Here is a 20,000-nt window from a genome sequence, read left to right on the forward strand (position 1 = left end):
TTGTTTATAGAATACAGCCTACGTCAAAAAAGAAAAAAAAAAGATATTCAGATTCAATTCGAACGTTTGATCATCGATAAAAATTGATTTCTTTTTGTGGACTGATATACATGAAATAGAAAAACTCGTAGAAGGTATTAATTCGTCTCTCAAACATTTCATCTGAAGATCTATTTTTTTTTGTGTTGGTCAAATCCAAATATTGAAATCGAGTGGCGATATGCCACAAATCTTGTGGAGAAAACTTTTTAGAAAACTTTTTTTTCTTTCTTTTTATCTTTTTATAAGATTATAAAGAGTTGAAATGAAATAGAAGACTGACATTGACCTTTGGCCTTGGACTATCCAAGTAAGATGTGAGACAGATTAGTTTATTGCTCTTGAGGCTTTACATATCAAAATAAGTAGACTGAACCACACTCCGTTTTGTATGTTGTTATAGCTAAAGTAATTATTATTATTATTATTATTATTATTATTATTATTATTATCGTCGTTGTCATCATCATCATCATCGACCATATTCAGTTTTGCATGTTGATATAGCTAAAGTAATTATCATCATCATCACCATCATCATTTGTAGTAAGGTAATAGCAGAGGTACCATATGTAACGAAGGTGGTAATGGTGATAAGAATATAATTGAAAAAGGGCCGAGAAAACTACAGTCTATGTTATCCCCGCTATCTCCTTCTACCTCCTAAACTCTCAAACAATAGGGAAATAAAACACGAAGATTGGGGGAAGTAGGGCAGGTAAGAGGGATCGGGGAATATACCAAGTTTTTTCCCCCAAAACCTTTAATGAGAAAAGTTTCGCCAGAATCTGACTCTTAAATATCTCATTATGTACTTTTCCCCATACCCTTTGGGGCCCAAATGTCTTTCGGGAAAGTCTTGTAATTAGGAAAGCCCTTACCTTGGAGGTGATGTAATTTTTTATTCACGTTGATGCATTCATTTAGTCAGTAGATGTACATGAACCCCTTACTAAAGATATTAATGTCATTGTGGGAAGCTGCTGTTTCTGCTTTTACAGTGACTAATTTTATTTTATATATAATATTTTACTAACTCTAAAAAGGTTTAATCCAAGATAAAGAAAACACCACGTTATTAATGTTTTTTTTATTATTGGTGTTGTTGAATGATCTTCCTAATCGAGCAATTTCAAACTAGCAGAGATTGTTTTTATGTTGAACAGGCTGACATAAGTCTCTCTTCATAGTTTATATGTGATGCATAATATAATTTAATGATGTTGTTGATCTCAAGATAGTTTATATTTTATATTCATTACTCTTCATATAGTTTCTTTATTTCCTTTTCCTCACTGGATTATTTTTCCTGTTAGAGCCCTTGTGCTTATAGCATCCTGTTTTCCTAAGTAAGGTTGTAGCTTAAGTAGTAATAATCCTGATAGTATTTTTATTATTCTTCCATCATGTAATATCAGTTGATTATATCTATGAAGAGAATAAGGTAACACTACACTTCATCAAAAGAGTTGAAAGATACATCGCTGAGGTCTGGGTCCTTAACACGTTATATACAGTGTACGCTTTTAACTACCCGCTAATTACCATTTACTTTTTAGATTCAGTTTTCTCTTTTGATGTAATTGGAGGGCTAATGGCTATCCCTTCTGCCTTTTTCGTTATTAAAGTTATACCTGTGATATGCACAGCTGTATCGTTTTTATTGCCAAGTAATTGAGCAATTAATATGAATTTAGAAGTACAGCCTCGGATAGTTCTTTAAATCGCTAATTGATCCTTAATCATGTGGTCTTTAGTTTTCAAATAATCAGTCGTCAACGTAGACTGATCCAGTTTCCTTAGGTTGACTAAATGGGTTTTTATCCATAGAGCATTTCCACATCACTCCATTGTGAAGTAAATTTATATTGTCACGTTTGATACATTTTTATTGGTATTTCCAAGGAATATTAGTATAATTTGTTTTATCTAATTAGAATCATAGATGGAGGTGAATTATATAATTTTAAACTATATAGAGGATAATCATTATTTTTTTCTTCTTTTCTCTTTCAAAAATCTTATCCCATTTTTTACTTTATTCATGTCTTCCAGCAGTCTTCCCTTATACTCCCTCCTCCAGTTCAAATACGCGCCATTCACGTGCGTCTGGACGTGTCTCAAATTGATCAGACTCTGTTAATTGGTAGTGCCGACGGTGGATCTCACCCGATGTGCTGTTTGTATTACTGAATTGTCTTTGTAACAACCTTTAGACCGGGTTTACCCACAACCTACTACTTTACCTCCGTTTGAGGTTCCCTTTCCCCATCTTGCTGCCCAACCTCCCCTAACAGTCACTTCGTAATGCAACTGTGAGGTTTTCTCAGTTGTATCGCGGCGTTGAATGGCCTCCCTGGTCGTAGGCAGTTGCCTCGTAGCCCAAAATCATTGTATGGTTATATCCATATTAATTTAATGGCTGCACTCCAGCAACTTGCATATTCTCTTGATGGTTACTGTGTTCTTGTCGTACGTACCAGGTAACGCAGTCTTTACCAAAGGAGAAACTGTTTGGATTTTTCAAAGTATGAGCGTTAATCATCTGGTTAAGCCCCCCTTTAATCGGGGTTTTGGCGATATGATATTGGGTGATATATATTAACATTAATATTCAGGGCATATATCGTCCCTAATTAATATTCCGATATGTTCATTAACAGCATTTCGAAGTTTATATTGTAACTCGGTAAAATTTATATTAATCTTTCAATTGCAAGTAATGGAATAGCTTTTGAAAATACTCATTGGAATTGTTAAACTTTTAAAACTAATGTAGAATAAGATTTTGGTATTCACTAAGAAAAGATTAATTTTGTAAGATTCAATGAACCCTTTGTTAAGCTGCATTTTCCAAACTGAGTTTTGCTCGTTAATTATCCTCCGTTTCCTGCAGAGGATTTAAACACCTCTCTAATCCCGCATCCCTCTCAACTGCCAATTCACAGGAACCATATTACGTGACCCAGATTTCATATCACGCTACCCGTGATTTATTTTATCTTATATAACCGAGATGAAGTCAGAGAGCCAGTGGGTTTTCCACCAAAATATACTGTGGAACTCATTTCGCCCGCCATGATGAACATTTTTCTAAATCTTCATGAAATTCATACCAAAATAATTGAAACTCCCAATACGTAAAGCAGCATTATCCAGCGAGAAATAAAGACGTTTATGAAGATTCGTTACCCTGATATGATACATGCCAACACATTTTCTTTCAAAATGAACGCGCTGCATATGTGCATGGGAAAGAAACAGCATGATGAAATATAAATGGGAGTGGAAGGAGGAAGAAAACACTTCCACTTTTAACACATTTAACTTAGAAACAGAAATCAGAATATTTGAATTATTGCATCGTGTCATATCCTGCCTAAGTTCCACATTACAACGTAATTGGAAAGCAAACATTTCTAAATTATATATTTCCTGGAATTAGATTATTGGAAAACGTTAAAAAGGTCACTGGCTCGTCAGAAAATCCTTGCCTCTCGCTACCTGAGTAAGAGGTCATAGAGATTCGACCGTGCAAACAGCGATTTTGAGAATGCGGAAAAGGTTATATCCTCTGAAATAATTCCTTGTCAATTTCTCATTCCTTAATTCTGAGTGATATGAATAGACCTCTCTATAGAAATGTTGTAATACACACACATACATACACACACACACACATATATCTATATATATATATATATATATATATATATATATATATATATATATATATATAGATAAATAGATAGATATATAGATATATATATATGTATATATGTGTATATATATAGATATACATACATATATATATATATATATGTATGTATATATATATGTGTATATATACAGTATATTTATATATATATATATATATATATATATGTATATATATATATATATATATATATATATACAGTATATGTATATATACTGTGTATATATATATATACTGTATATATATATTATATATATACTGTATATATATATATGTATATATATATATATATATATATATATATATATATATATATATATGTATATATATATATATATATATATATATATATATATATATATATATATATATATATATGCATATATATACACAGGTGGCCCCCATAAATTTTTGTTTTTCAGGAATGGCCTTCAGACTTGATAATTGGATAGTCCTGAAACCCAGCGTTTGATATTACTAATTTAAATACTTTATTAGACGATTTTATACCATAACGAATTGTTTTTAATATAAACAAGTCCGAATTTTAGTCCCTTAAAAGTAATTAGAACGCTCAATGGATGCAAGTGACATTTTGATTAGATTTCCATTTTTTATATCACGTTTATGATTTCGTTGACTTTTTAGTATGGGTAATAACATGGTTTAATTCCAGAAATGAAAGGGTTGAAATATCCTTCATCCTTCTCATTATTATTATTATTATTATTATTATTATTATTATTATTATTATTATTATTATTATTATTATTTCTTGTCCAGTTTCTCGATTCTTCGGACAATTCTTTTTTCAGGATTGCTACATTCAGCTAGCAAGTTGGCGAAGCTCATCAGGGTGAAGGATACAAATCAGGTTAAGGCTGGATGTAATTAATACAAGTACAAGTAATACTCGAAAATTACAACAGGTAAAGTCAGGAGTGGGTTGCGATGCGTTTCGGAACAGCTTGCTCCGTCTTCAGGCGAGAAGTGAGGCTCGGGCTAGATCTGGGTCCTTATATATCCCGTCTTTGGTTCGTAGAGAGGGGCCTCGAATTTTGATTGGTTGAGCGGAGGTTGTAAGTTCGGGTGGCAAATGTACGACGAGCTCGGCTCGGCCTCCCAGGCTGAGAGGTAGTAAGGGATCCTGGCTCCTGATTGGTCAGGACGCACGCTGAGCCAGCCAAAAAGTCAGGCAGGCTCCTCTCTCGCTCAGTGGACTGGGCTGAGAGAGGTATCCGAGCTCCCTAATTGGCTGAGGCGCGCGCCTAGACGGGCTCAAAGTCAGTCAGCCCATTCCTACGCTCAGCAGGCAGAAATTCTGGGCCATGTTCGCCGCCATTATCAGCATTCGGCCAGACGATTTCTCCATTTGTAGGGGTGTCAGGATCGGGGTTGTCATCATTCTGGGGGTCTTGTTCTTGGTTCCTAGCGTTGGTACGTCGACAGGATGGTAGGAGGAACATTTCTTGAGTCGTATTCAACGCTGGTTTCTCGTTCTGGATTAACAAAGCTTCCAAAATTCGTAAGCGCCTGCTGTCCGTGGCGCTGCCGATAATTTTGGTATTGGCGACGATGTCTGCCCGGCTAATTTGGAAGTTATGTCGCTGTAGAGCATGATTTCTGATAGCACCTTGCTGAACGTGGCACGAGATCCTCTTGGAAAGTTTCATGGTAGTCATACCTATGTATTTGCCGGGGCATCCTCGGACTGGGCATTGGTGAGAGTAGACTACATTTGTCTTCTTCAGAGGGTCGTTATCAGGGGGCGCTGGAGTGTTCCTCATGATCAAGTTGCGGGTTTTTTCAGTCTGGTAATAGATGATGAGTTTCACTTTCGTGGTCTCATCAGTGTGTGAAACGTTGTTATTGATGATGTCTTTAATGGCCTTCTCATCCCGCTGATATTCGGCGTGCATGAGGCCTTTGTAGTAAAGTTTGATGTCTTTAGATCCGTTGGTGGAGGTGTCTGACCTATCTGTAGTTCTGTCGGACCCCTGGCTGGCGCTGTCAGACCCTTCCACCAAAGGAGACCCATACCACTTGTCTATAACTGTCCTCACTTCACGCTGGACATGCTTGTTGCTGTAGCCGTTGTTGATGAGGAACTGTGCGACCCTTTTCAGCGCTCCTAGTGGGTGTCAGTCCATGTCGAGCAGTGAGACAAGGCCCTGGAAAGGGTCGCACAGTTCCTCATCAACAACGGCTACAGCAACAAGCATGTCCAGCGTGAAGTGAGGACAGTTATAGACAAGTGGTATGGGTCTCCTTTGGTGGAAGGGTCTGACAGCGCCAGCCAGGGGTCCGACAGAACTACAGATAGGTCAGACACCTCCACCAACGGATCTAAAGACATCAAACTTTACTACAAAGGCCTCATGCACGCCGAATATCAGCGGGATGAGAAGGCCATTAAAGACATCATCAGTAACAACGTTTCACCCACTGATGAGACCACGAAAGTGAAACCCATCATCTATTACCAGACTGAAAAAACCCGCAACTTGATCATGAGGAACACTCCATCATCTATTACCAGACTGAAAAAACCCGCAACTTGTTCATGAGGAACACTCCAGCGCCCCCTGATAACGACCCTCTGAAGAAGACAAATGTAGTCTACTCTTACCAATGCCCAGTCCGAGGATGCCCCGGCAAATACATAGGTATGACTACCATGAAACTTTCCAAGAGGATCTCGTGCCACGTTCAGCAAGGTGCTATCAGAAATCATGCTCTGCAGCGACATAACTCCCAAATTAGCCGGGCAGACATCGTCGCCAATACCAAAATTATCGGCAGCGCCACGGACAGCAGGCGCTTACGAATTTTGGAAGCTTTGTTAATCCAGAACGAGAAACCAGCGTTGAATACGACTCAAGAAATTTTCCTCCTACCATCCTGTCGACGTACAAACGCTAGGAACCAAGAACAAGACCCTCAGAATGATGACAACCCCGATCCTGACACCCCTACAAATGGAGAAATCGTCTGGCCGAATGCTGATAATGGCGGCGAACATGGCCCAGAATTTCAGCCTGCTGAGCGTAGGAATGTGCTGACTGACTTTGAACCCGTCTCGGCGCGTGCCTCAGCCAATCAGGGAGCTCGGATACCTCTCTCAGCCCAGTCCACTGAGCGAGAGAGGAGCCTGCCTGACTTTTTGGCTGGCTCGGCACGCGTCCTGACCAATCAGGAGCCAGGATCCCTTCCTACCTCTCAGCCTGGGAGGCCAAGCCGAGCTCGTCGTACATCTGCCACCCGAACTTACAACCTCCGCTCAACCAATCAAAATTCGAGGCTCCTCTCTACGAACCAAAGACGGGGTATATAAGGACCCAGATCTAGCCCGAGCCTCACTTCTCGCCTGAAGACGGAGCAAGCTGTTCCGAAACGCGTCGCAACCCACTCCTGACTTTACCTGTTGTAATTTTCGAGTATTACTTGTACTTGTATTGATTACATCCAGCCTTAACCTGATTTGTATCCTTCACCCTGATGAGCTTCGCCAACTTGCTAGCTGAATGTAGCAATCCTGAAAAAAGAATTGTCCGAAGAATCGAGAAATTGGACAAGAAATTGAATTCTGCCGATGCAGCCATAGTATTTAACTCCACCTGTTTGAAGGAGGGTCTCCTACCAAGATATTATTATTGTTATTATTATTAATGTTGTTATTATTATTATTATTATTATTATTTTTATTATTATTATTAATGCCTGAGCTACAACACTGGTTGGAAAAGCAGGATGCTATAAGTCGAAGGGTTCCAACAGGGAAAATAGTCCAGTGAGGAAAGGAAATAAGGAAATAAGTAAAATACGAAAAGTAATGAATAAAGAATGTAAACTATCTTAAGATCAGTAACAAAGTTGAAATAGATATGTCATATATAAACTATGAATAGACTCATATCAGCTTGTTCAACATGAAAACATTCGTTGCAAGTTTGAACTATTGAAGTTCCATGGATTCAAATGCCTGTTTAGGAAGATCATTCCTCAAGCTGGTCCCAGCTGGAATATAACTTTCAGAATACTGTGTGGTATTGAGCCTTATGATAGAGAAGGCAAGACTTAGAATTCACTGCATACTTAGTAATTCGTACATGATAATTATTGGCTTTTTATAATGATTTAGGATAGATGTACTCCAATATTTGTGAAAATTTGTTGGTTAATGACCCCCAACTTTTTGCTCGGCAGCGGGAGTAGTTATATGCACATTAGAGTTATGTTTATTGTATTACAAATTAGTTTTTTATTTGAAAGAATCAATTGTTGTGGGATATTTATTATCCATACAACTCAATTCCTTTGATTTCAGTGCTATTCAGCACGTCATGAACATAAAAACTATATCAAGCCAAGGTAGGGAAATGAAAAAAAATGTAGTTCGAGATAGTATTTTCCGATTCCCTGGATTATTTGCATTGTTCGTCTTCAGTAGTTACTCTTCCACATTCATCAAGTATTTATCGGTTAGGATTCCTATCCCCCTCCCTGGCTAATGGATAATAAGATTGTTACACATTATTTTCATAACTGTATTTGGAAAACTTTTTTTCACAATTTCACGATTAATAGGAATATTTTTCATTCATTTTAACTAACAGAAATACACAAGACCTTGTAGCCAAATATATCGATAGACATCCTATTGATGGTCAATCCACATTTATTAAGGCCCAAGAACGTTCATCTCGTGTGAAAGGAAAGTAATCTTACCTTGGTATCGTATTTCCAGCGAATGAAGATCTCTAAGAAAAGTATAAATGCTTCCAGTATTATTTTATTTAATCTTATCGCTAAAGCTCCAAGTGAGCGTGACGTGGCATGGCAGGTCTCTGCAATATTTCTTGCAATTTCTTGTTGCTTTCAATTGGGTTGTGAGGCTTCCCTTGTCTAGCCTGTCTGGCAAAAGAGAGATCCCCTTAAAGTTATAGCAATTTTTCAATTTTGTATTACACTTTTAAGTGAAAATTTGGTAAATTGTTGTGTTTATTATTGCAGTATTTTTTGGTAATTTATTATATTTATTATTGTATTATTTTTAGCAATATATTATATTTGTTAGCGTATCGTTTTTGACAACTTGTTGCTTTTATTTTATTATTTTGTAATTTTTTATATTCATTATAAATCTGATCATGGTGTTTATTTCAGATCGGAGAGTATTGCCATATCCATGAGCAGGTATTTTTCAGATTTTCAATTGATTTTACTGAAGTTTTAACGACAGATCTCCCATTCAGAAAACTAATCGTTTTAGTATCCGTTGAAATTTAGGAAAGAAAATATAATAATCAGATTGTGTTTCTTTACTCTTACTTGTTTTATTCTTAATGAAAGTCATTTGGAGAGGCACTATAATGTCCTTCGTAATACAGGACTAAGGATGTTATGGCCTTATAGGTAACGCCTCTGCCTGGTGATCGCTAGACGGGGGTTCAAGTCCTGCTCAAACTCGTAAGTTCCTTTAGTATATGCGACCTTACCATCGTTGTGAGCTATGGATGGGGGTTTTGGGAGAGCCAGGCTGCTGACTCATTAGCTAAATTGGAATTTTAGATCCATGAATGTATGATGTGTTGTTCATATAGTTCTAAAGTGTTGTTTTTATGAAAGTGATTTTTTTTATTGACCCTGGTCCTATCCTGGGTGGAGAGGGGGATTGAGCACCGATCATAGATATGTATGCAGTCTTTAGGGCTTTGTCCAGCTTGCGAGGGCAATGTCACTGTCCCTTGCCTGTGCCATTCATGGGCGGTCTTTTAAACCTCTAAAAGGATAAATAGAAATGCCGTAAAATTAATTGCAGTACCTCAAAGAAACTTTAAAAATATGTTACCATTAATACATATATTATGGAAAATATGTGTGGTAATATCTCTCTCTCTCTCTCTCTCTCTCTCTCTCTCTCTCTCTCTCTCTCTCTCTCTCTCTCTCTCTCTCTCTCTCTCTCTCTCCTATATATATATATATATATATATATATAATATATATATATATATATATATAATATATATATATATATATATATATATATATATATATATATATATATATATATATATATATATATATATATATATATATATATAATGTACACGACCCGTCAAAAATGACGGCTAAATATTTAGATAGATATGCACACACGCGTATACACACATTCAATCCTCTCACCGCTTCCCCTTTCCTAACTATAACGCAACACAACAGTTCCAGTTTCCGCGTGTACCTCTCTGAGTACCCTCTCTCAACAGAGTATGATTACTTCATCTCCCTCTACCCGTGGTACGGGGAGAGACCGAGTAATTATACGACGGGCAATGCCGTTCAGCGTGACAGGAAAGATATATATATATATATATATTATATATATATATATATATATATATATATATATATATATATATATATATATATATATATATATATAATTTATGTGTGCGTGTTTCTGTATGTCTTTGTACGTGTGAGTGGGTGTGTTGTGCGCGTAATCGTATATGCAGGATTCTGCGTTGTACTTCTATGAAGGATACGTGTTATGTATAAAACCTACTTCATCAGAAAGCTGTATTTGTAATCAATATCCCTTGTGTTCCTCATAAAAGTATTATGCAGTAAAATCAGGAAACTGCTGATAATACCCAATTTTGAAAAAAGCAATTATGCACACTAAGAATGGGAGCTTTTTCGTATTCCAGCGAGTTTTTTTTTTAGCTAATCTAATATTTATGCAAATCGTATTAGAAACTAAATCAAAATGTCAAAATAGAGACTGTAATATTAGTTTTCAGTTCCAATATGACTTTTCCATAATTTGTCTTTCATTTTATCGTCGTCCTATTGTTTTTATGTGTTTATAAAGTATGAATGAGACTGGAGAATACATAATACTTATATCACATTACTATTTACTTTCTTTAAAATTTTAAGAAAACAAGGACTTTGAGTACATACAAAAGGAGTAATTGGGTCTTAACCCCTTTTTTCATAACCCCTTTTTTCATAACCCCTTTTTTTCATATGCATTTTGTCGCTTTGGCTCAGTTGTGCATCATGCTATTTTTCCTAAATTAAATTGGATTTTTATTCCATGTCGGTAATAGATTAATTTATTTCGTAATATTTCAATTAAAATGCTAATCCTGATGACATTGTTATAATTGAAATAAACTCTCTCATTTTTTTTTTTTTTTTTTTTTTTTTTTTTGCGAAGTCTCAAAGTATATTTTTTTTTTGTAAAAAGAATACTTTTGTTATAAAAATCATCGCTGCGTGTAAATTCGATTTGCATTAATCCTATTGTAGAGTGCACCAGTCTCCTTAATCAGGTACAACAAATCCCTCTCATCAAAAAAGAGAAAATAAATATAAAAATAGTTAAGCTCTTAAAAAATCGCTACGAAGTTATGTGTGAACTGTAAACGTATCAAGCTATGAAAATTAATTCTAAAGATTTGTACGGAAAAATAAGTTACATTTTTTTTGGGCGTCCTATTTCGCGTAATCTGGGAATCAGAGTCAATGATTCTTTAAAGGTTTTATCTATAGTCCATTTTCTATTTATGTTACTAGTGTACGAGACCCGTCAATAATGACGGCTAAGTATTTAGACAGAAATGCATGCTCAATCATCATATCCTACGCTTATTAACGCAAAGGGCCTCGGCTGTCTCTGCCTTGAGCTTTTAATTCAGTACTCCATTCATCATCATCTACTTCACGCTTCATAGTCCTCAGCCGTGTAGACCTGGGTCTATCAACTCTTCTATTGGCTTGTGGAGCTCAGTTAAAAGTTTGGTGAACTGATCTCTCTCGGGTAGTGCGGAAAGCATGCCCAAACCATCTCCATCTATCCCTCACCAAAATCTCGTCCACATATGGCACGCAAGTAATCTATTATATAGTTTCATTTCTAATCCTGTCCTACCATGTAACTCCCAATATCCTTCTGAGGTTTTGTTCTCAAATCTACAAAATCTGTTGGATATTGCTTCATTGTTATACCACGACGACTCTCCCCATAAAGTAACACAGATCTTACTAAACTGATATGTAGCCTGATTTTTATATGTAATTTCAGGCGATTTGATTTCTAAATTTATTTAACCTTGCTATTGTATATATATATATATATATATATATATATATATATATATATATATATATATATATATATATATATATATATATATTTCTTTCCTGTCACACTCGGGGGTTTTAGAGAGAGGAGGTACTCAGAGTGGTACACTCGGAAACCACACACTCCCACACATTGCCAAACCAGTGAGTTGTAGTTAGGAAAGTGGGGGTGGGGGTGGGAAGGTTTGATTTTGACGTTATTAGACGTAATTTTTGATGGCTCGGGTACACCTGTACTGTAATAACGAAGACTCTCTTAACAAGTGCTGTACAATCCTAGGTTTTTTTTCCATAGTTAACAGTGAAAATTCCGTCTTTTTCTTTTGAGAACGAGACCCTTCCTTGTACATGTTTCATTAATAATGATGGCTGCAGTAGAAGATTTCAGTTTCAGTAAATTCTCTCTCCTTATTTTCAGAGAATTCCCTTCTATGTAGAGTAGAAGGTCTTGTAGTAAATGTCTAATATCATTTCCTCCATGAAAAAATATTGACACACACACGTTTTCCTTTTACTTTTGAAATGATACAAGCTGTTATAAAAGCACGGAACATTAACGTTTCGATGTATTTCAGTACACCATTATAAAAACGAATGTTGAAAATATACAGAATTCTGTTGCGGTTTCTTGCATTATTGATGCAGATGCGTTGGGTTAGAAAGTGATGGAGCAAAGATCTCTAAGAGTGCTGATTCAGTTCTACTCCCTAATTGGCATCGTAAACCAGAAAGCTGCTAACTGGGACCAATAATCACCAGTTGTAATTCCTATACCCAACTTACAGGAGGGCGGATCATGATAACCACGATTGGATGTAAATCCAGTATTTCTGATTAAAGTGATGGTTAATGGTTTCATTGCCCTGCAAGATTACAGTGTTGGTTCAGGGAGACCTTAATAGACCATAGGGAGACGGCAGAGAAACATAGGCTACATTCATTTATGGTTCCAGAATTTGATTTAGAATATTTGTCATATCATGTGTAGGCGCTGCTGTCCTGACTTCTGATCAGGCAGGAAAGGTTGTTACTCTATGTGTGTATACCTTAGAGTACTGTTCAACCCAATGGAAACCCCCTCCTTTATGAGGGAGATGGGTTGCATTATTAATTGAATTCAAAGTTTTGAATTACACCATTTAACAATTTAATTCCTCTTTTATCCCGTAATTTTTCCAAGTTCGTTAATCCATCTTTTTCTCTTCATTCCCATGCTTCTTTTGCAATCCCTTGGAATCCATTCTGTTATTCTTAATATCCCCTTTTGTGTGATTTTTATATATATAAAACTTGCATCATCTCCCTTTATTGAAATTTGGAAAATGATTTAACAATCTTTTTCTTGCTCTTTTGTTATTTTGTTAATAAGTGGAATTTTTATTCATCTAGAACGATGTTATCTGCCGGACGATAATATTGATTTTATCTACCATAGCTATTTTAAACATCTACCTAGAGCCGTGAATATTGGTTTAGTTTTTACTTAGCAGTTTATATAAGCCTCTGAAATATTATAGTTTTAGGCTCACCACTATTGTTGGGAACTGGTGTTTGGGGATGTGGTGAATGGCATGAAAGGGGGGGGGAGGATCTTAATCTCAAGATTCGTGTCTTCGTGGGTCATTAGCGGTGATGTTCTGCAAGAATGGAAACATATTCTGTGAGATTTATTTACTTTTGTTTGTATTCCTTTAATCTCAGAAGTTACTTTTGAATATCATTAGATTACACATCACTTTACTAAGATGGTATTCATCAAGAGACGTGTCATTAATGTCACAGTCATTATCGGGATCACTTTCTATGTTTGTATTGAAGTCCGTTTTGTTAACCTCCTGACAGGTCAATTTTAGTCCTGTCACTTTTAAGAACGTTTGCTGTCAACTCAGTTCCTTATATTTACTTATTTTGGGCACATTATCATGACTTTTTCATCCTTACACTAGCACGATTTTAGAGAAGCCCATTTTTATACACATCTCTTTAAAACTAAATGCTGCATCAGCACAATTTGTTTTTTAGTCAAGTCTCTCCGTGGTTAAAATTCCCCTTAGGGAGAGCGCATTCGTGTAATAATTGTCCAATATTTATATCAATGATAAAATTTTGGAGACTCCAAGGGATGTTCTAATTTTTTGGGTGAAAAACACGAGAAACTTATTTAGGGATCTTCCTCAGTGCCTGAAGCATGTCTTTTGAACGTTTGGAAAAACATTTGTTATTGCTCATAATAATACTCCGTACTGAACAGCGTCACCCTAGTGTGGTAGTTATGCAAATGAAAGATGTATAAATAATTCTGTAAGGTCGCAAATGAATTGTGTATTCTGTTACCTACCTCCATTAAAGAACACCTTTATTGAACTTTGCTGCTTGGCACCAGGATATGCACGCATCGTACGGTAAATCGTCCCTGTGTAAATCAAACCTTCCAGCTCCAACGAGACCGTCAGCCTCATTGTGTTAACAGAATCAGGCTACATTAGTCCAACCTCGTTGAAAGTAGTACCCCAGTCACATCTGTTCACAATAACAGGAAGTAAAAAGTAGTCGGCCAGTTCGAATGTCATGAGCAAGAGTTCTCCACCACTATACCTTGGAATACCACACTGGATTTCTAAGAGGATTTGTGTCATGTTCAAGAAAGTGTCAACTGCAATTCATTTGGATAAAAACTATGTTACAACAGATGCCTGGACCTAATAACTGTTATGAATGTTATTGAATTCATCCAGGATAGTTCCAACCTCCACTATCTCGAAACCCTGAATATTTTTAATAATAATTATGTCTTTAATTACAAGAATTGTCTGCAAAACAGTCAAGCCTTACAATGTATTAAAGACTACTTATACAGTGCTTAGTTTTAATGAAACGTCATTGCTATTGTTATGATGCTACCCGTCGAGGTACGGAGAACTAACCCTATGGCCCACTCTTTTCTGTCAGCCCCTCAAAGTCTTTATTGCCAGTCATTCATTTGTCCTTATTTCGTTTTCATTAATGAAAATTTCCTTAATCGTCTTGGTTTTGGATATGATTTTTTTTCTTTCACACATTTACTCCTACGTTAAGGGGTCGGTTGCCGGATGTGCCCTTTCCAATGCCTTTTATCAAAGCCTCCTCTTCCATCAAACCTTTCTCTCCTTATCTCGCCACCCAATTCTCTGCCTCCCTCTCGATCTCCCTCCCCGCTAACAGGTTCTTTTCAAACCCGCAGTCCCTCCCCACCATCCTTTCTCAATACCATCTCAGTCATGACACTTATCGCTGTAATCTTTACTACTCCTGCCACTCATCTTAATTCATCATTTTCCAATCTTTCAAGCAGTGATATTCTCATGATTCACTTCAGCAGTCTCTCTCTTTGTTCTCTCAATCTTTGCTTCCTCTTTTCGTCTTAGAGCCCACGTATCTGATCCATACATTAACACTGGTCATATTGCTGTGCTGTAGATCTTGAATTTTAACTTAATTGGCATTTTCTTATCACATAAAAGTGTGATTAAAGTCCCTTACCAATGAAATCTTGATGATCGCCTTAAGTTAATGGTTGAAACGGCTGTTGGCGAATAAATGGTAAAACATTTTCCTCTTCCTTTTTGGAGTTTTAAGAATGATAAAGAGAATACTTATACATGATTCAAAGGATGGTTGGGCGCCACATGCATAGAGAGAGAGAGAGAGAGAGAGAGAGAGAGAGAGAGAGAGAGAGAGAGAGAGAGAGAGAGAGAGAGAGAGAGAGAGAGATAATTTCTTTTGTACGTATGAATTATTAAATTATAGTTTGCAAAAGTGCAAAAAAAAAAAAAAAAAAAAAAACCAACGTCTCTGTAAAATGAAACACGGTTTTGTTTATAAAATGATGAATGTTAAACCAAGATATGAATTTTGATCAATGTATTGATACTCCCAATTGTAGTGATATCCTTATGCCTTCCTTTTTATCTTACAGAACAGCAGGCGTCGATCCATGTAAACGCGCCGAAGAGTTGAAGTCGGAATCTTTGGTGAGTGTTGAAATTATTGAATTGCTAAAGGTGGGGTTTTCTTTTTCCATGATTTGTCGGATTTGGATGCAATAGTGTAAATAAAAGAAATTAGATTAAAGTAGAGTGATTAGTAGGGAAAACCTCTCCTTTAGCTATGGTTGTAATTTTGGTTGTAATTGCTATTGTTATTCCTATCATTGTTATTATCATCGTTATTATACTGGTTAATGCTTTTGCTTCCATAGATTGAATTTGAATTGAATACATCTATTTTGCATACAGTTTCACTTGAAATATGCATTTTATTTCTAAAGAAACAATCTTAAATTATATATCAGTTGATTATCTTGAGCGAGCAATCGTTCAACTTATGTTATCTAAGTTCTATTTGCTTATTAGTTGGGGAGGGGGGGAATTGGTGGGATGAAAGAAATGATGTTGGGAATGGGGTGTGGAAATTGGTGGGGTGAAAGAAATTATGGGGAGAAAATTTATTAGGGTGGTAATCTCGTGGGAGGAATTTTCGGGGTGGAATTTACATGGAACCAAAGGTAATAGTGCTGGTTCTAATAACCGCTTATTTTTCTTGTGTTGTATTTATATCTTTCATTGATCTGTCGCAGCAGCAACTATAATTGGATTGGTTTTACTAAGGTAAGAATTTTGGGGTCGTTTCTTCAAGTGGTCTTAGTAACGGTTATATTTGGCTGGTTTATGAATGTTCTGCCATTTGCATTTTTTTTATACTAGGGTTACTGTATCAACAATGTTTTCCCTGTAAGAAATAAAAGAAAATATAACATAATTTTGAGGTTAGCGTTCAGTGAATATAGTTTATTTTTTATTTGTAATATAATTTGATTTTGTTTTTTATTTTTTAATTTATTTTTACAATAGTTTCATATAATAATCGTTTTCTAGATTATGATTTTCATTTTCGAAATTGAAATGAAAAGAAAAGTTAGTTCTCGTTTCTTCATGATGAAGAGTAATTGTATGTCATGGAATTGACACCATAATCGACACATTCTGGATATATATATATATATATATATATATATATATATATATATATATATATATATATATATATATATATATATATATATATATATATATATATGAACATATATCTCAAGCACACGTGATTTTAATTAATGTAAATATCACCCACGAAATGCATTTAATACCGAATTCTATCTTGGGAATACATATCCACTTGGAATTCATTTTATGGTAACAGCTTCTGGCCGGGTGGTGATTCGAACCACCACCTGTACGGCTAGAAACTATGCTGGCAGGGACCCTACCGACTCAGCTATCTTGAGCTGAGTCGGTAGGGTCCCTGCCAGCATAGTTTCTAGCCGTACAGGTGGTGGTTCGAATCACCACCCGGCCAGAAGCTGTTACCATAAAATGAATTCCAAGTGGATATGTATTCCCAAGATAGAATTCGGTATTGAATGCATTTCGTGGGTGATATTTACATATATATATATATATATATATATATATATATATATATATATATATATATATATATATAGAGAGAGATATATATATATATATATATATATATATATATATATATATATATATATATATATATATATATATTACAGATGTAATCTTCCTTAGCACGAAGATAACTTAATATATGGAAGTCTACATAAGGAAAATTGAAAGATGTCTATGTGTAAAAATGCTCTACAGTTTCGTCCGCCAATGGACCTCTTCTTGGAGCGTATATTATGCAAAATAAACGCTCCAAGAAGAGGTTCATTGGCGGACGAAACTGTAGAGCATTTTTACATATAGACATCTTTCAATTTCCTTATGTAGACTATCATATATATATATATATATATATATATATATATATATATATATATATATATATATATATATATATATATTTGTGTGTGTGTGTGTAAAAGAAAAGTATCAATTCATGTAAAGTGTTTAAAATGAGACATATTTTATCAGTGCATAATATTCCTGAAAATGATACCGTGGCTGCGTTACCAACTTGTGCATCTTGATTTATATCTTGGACAAGTAAACGTCTTTTATTGAGGGATATTCCCACTTAACATTTGCATTTACTACTCTGATTATTATTATGTGTTTAATGTTTACTATTGTTCTTACAACTATCATGTATTTGCTGTAACTCCTATTTGGATCATAAATTCTCCTAATTATCATTTTCATAACATTATTTGAAAATAGAAAAATTCAAATAAGTGTAATGATATATAAAAAGGAAGCAAAATCAAACTCTTTGAGTCGTAGAGTTTTCCCCTAGTCGTTCCTTCAAAAAAAAAAAAAAAAAAAAAATCTGGTTGTGTAAACTTTTCCGTGCGGCAGAAGAAGTTTTCTTAGAAATAGCTTTTTTTTTCCCTCTGCTTTTACTCACGTGAAGGCGCCTTCATCTTGAATTCCACGCTTGAAAGATAATGTATTGCTGAAGGTGTGTGTATGTATGTGTGTGTCTGTGTGTGTGCTTGTTTGTTGGTGGACTCTAGAGAAAGGGGCTCACGATAAATTCCTTTACATAGTGCGAAAAATCTATATACACTTCCTATGCAAATATTTATGTACGGATGTATTTGCATGTTTGGATGATGTTAGTCTTTACTTATTCATATAATATATTTATTTATTTGTTAACACTGCTTTCTACCTCAACCCTTTCCAGTGCACTTTTGACCTTTGCTCGAAGCCGTCATTTGGATGGGATTAGTATAATGATGATTGGTCTTTTTTTCACAAGTGATTGTGATTGATGTATTGTAAAGATGCCTATTTGGTCTTCAAAGTTGCTTTATTGATATTCGTGTTACTGGGTGCGATCTCATTATTTAGCCGGAAGGCTTTTAGATGTATCCCTTCCAGTGCCAATGTCATAGCTAACAATACATAAGAAATAGTAACATCTTTTACGTTTCAGTTTATTTATTTATTTATTTATTTTTTTATTTTTTTTTTTTGGTGAGGGGGAGGGCAACTGGAGTTTCATCTTTAATTTTGAAATGGTTTTCATCTTAACTATTAGGGAATTTTCATCTTAACGTTTAGAAAAATTTCATCTTAACTTCTAAGGGGATTTTCATCTCGACCTTTAAGAGGATTTTCATATTAGCTTTTAAGAAATTTTCACCATGACTTTTAAGGGGATTTTCATATTAGCTTTTAGGAAATTTTCACCATGACTTTTAAGGGGATTTTCATATTAGCTTTTAGGGAATTTTCATATTTGGTTTTAGGGAATTTTCATCTTGACTTGCAAGGGGATTTTCATTTTGACTGTAAAGTGGAGTTTCATCATGAATTGTAAGGGAAGTGTTGCCTTGATTTGGAAGCAAGTTCCATTTTTAGTTTTATGTAATTAAATTTTGAATTTAAAGTGAAGTTTCATTTTGACTTCGAGGGATTTTTCATTCTGACTTGCAAGAGGATTTCCCAATGACTGACTTGCAATGGGAGTTCCCTAATAGATTTCAGAGGTAATTTTAATCTGAAATCCAAAGGATTTGGTCCATTTTTAAATTGCGATGAGAATTTCATTTCGGTTTGCTATAGAATTTTTAATTTGTATAGGAAAGGAAATTTCGATTTGATCTGCAAATGAAGTTATATTATGACAGGCCATGAAATTTGATTTTTTTCTTGCAAGGAGAGTTCAATCATAATTTAAAAGGGGTTGATTTAATTTCAGTTTGTAAATAGAGTTTAATTCTGACTCTTAGGGGAGTTTTATCTGAGATACAAGGGGAATTCATTATTAATTCGCAAGTGGTGTTTCTTTTTCACTTGTAAGGGGAGTTTTGAATGGGAAGCGTAGTTCGTAGTGACGAACAGGGGTTTTGACCTACAAGGGGACTTTCAATAATAGCAAGGTAGAGTACCATATTAACTTTAAAGGAAAGTTTCATTTTGGATGTTCAAAGAGAGTTATATTTTAACTCGCACTTAAAGTTTTATTTTGGTTTGCCTCTGTATTTTTGTTCCTCAGTACTTCGGTTTACTGAAAGTGATTGATATAAACATAAAAAACAAGGCATTTGGTGTATGATAATGAAATGCCAATAGGATTA

The 20,000-nt window shown here is 35.2% G+C and overlaps 2 protein-coding genes and 1 long non-coding RNA gene across 4 annotated transcripts in view; 2 read left to right on the plus strand and 1 right to left on the minus strand.

Moving 5' to 3' along the window:
• LOC137658159 (uncharacterized) overlaps window positions 1-15,921 on the plus strand; it is a 167,597-nt gene extending 151,676 nt beyond the window's left edge. The window contains exon 3 of the long non-coding RNA XR_011047265.1: window positions 15,864-15,921. This is a non-coding gene — a long non-coding RNA (uncharacterized lncRNA). The remainder of the gene's footprint in view (window positions 1-15,863) is intronic.
• LOC137658497 (adhesive plaque matrix protein-like) overlaps window positions 1-20,000 on the minus strand; it is a 1,563,467-nt gene that overhangs the window by 999,605 nt on the left and 543,862 nt on the right. The gene's annotated exons all lie outside the window — the stretch shown is intronic.
• LOC137658493 (uncharacterized) overlaps window positions 1-20,000 on the plus strand; it is a 444,691-nt gene that overhangs the window by 203,546 nt on the left and 221,145 nt on the right. The gene's annotated exons all lie outside the window — the stretch shown is intronic.

This window comes from Palaemon carinicauda, chromosome 19, assembly GCF_036898095.1.
Source record: "Palaemon carinicauda isolate YSFRI2023 chromosome 19, ASM3689809v2, whole genome shotgun sequence".
Taxonomy (NCBI): Eukaryota; Metazoa; Arthropoda; class Malacostraca; order Decapoda; family Palaemonidae; genus Palaemon; species Palaemon carinicauda.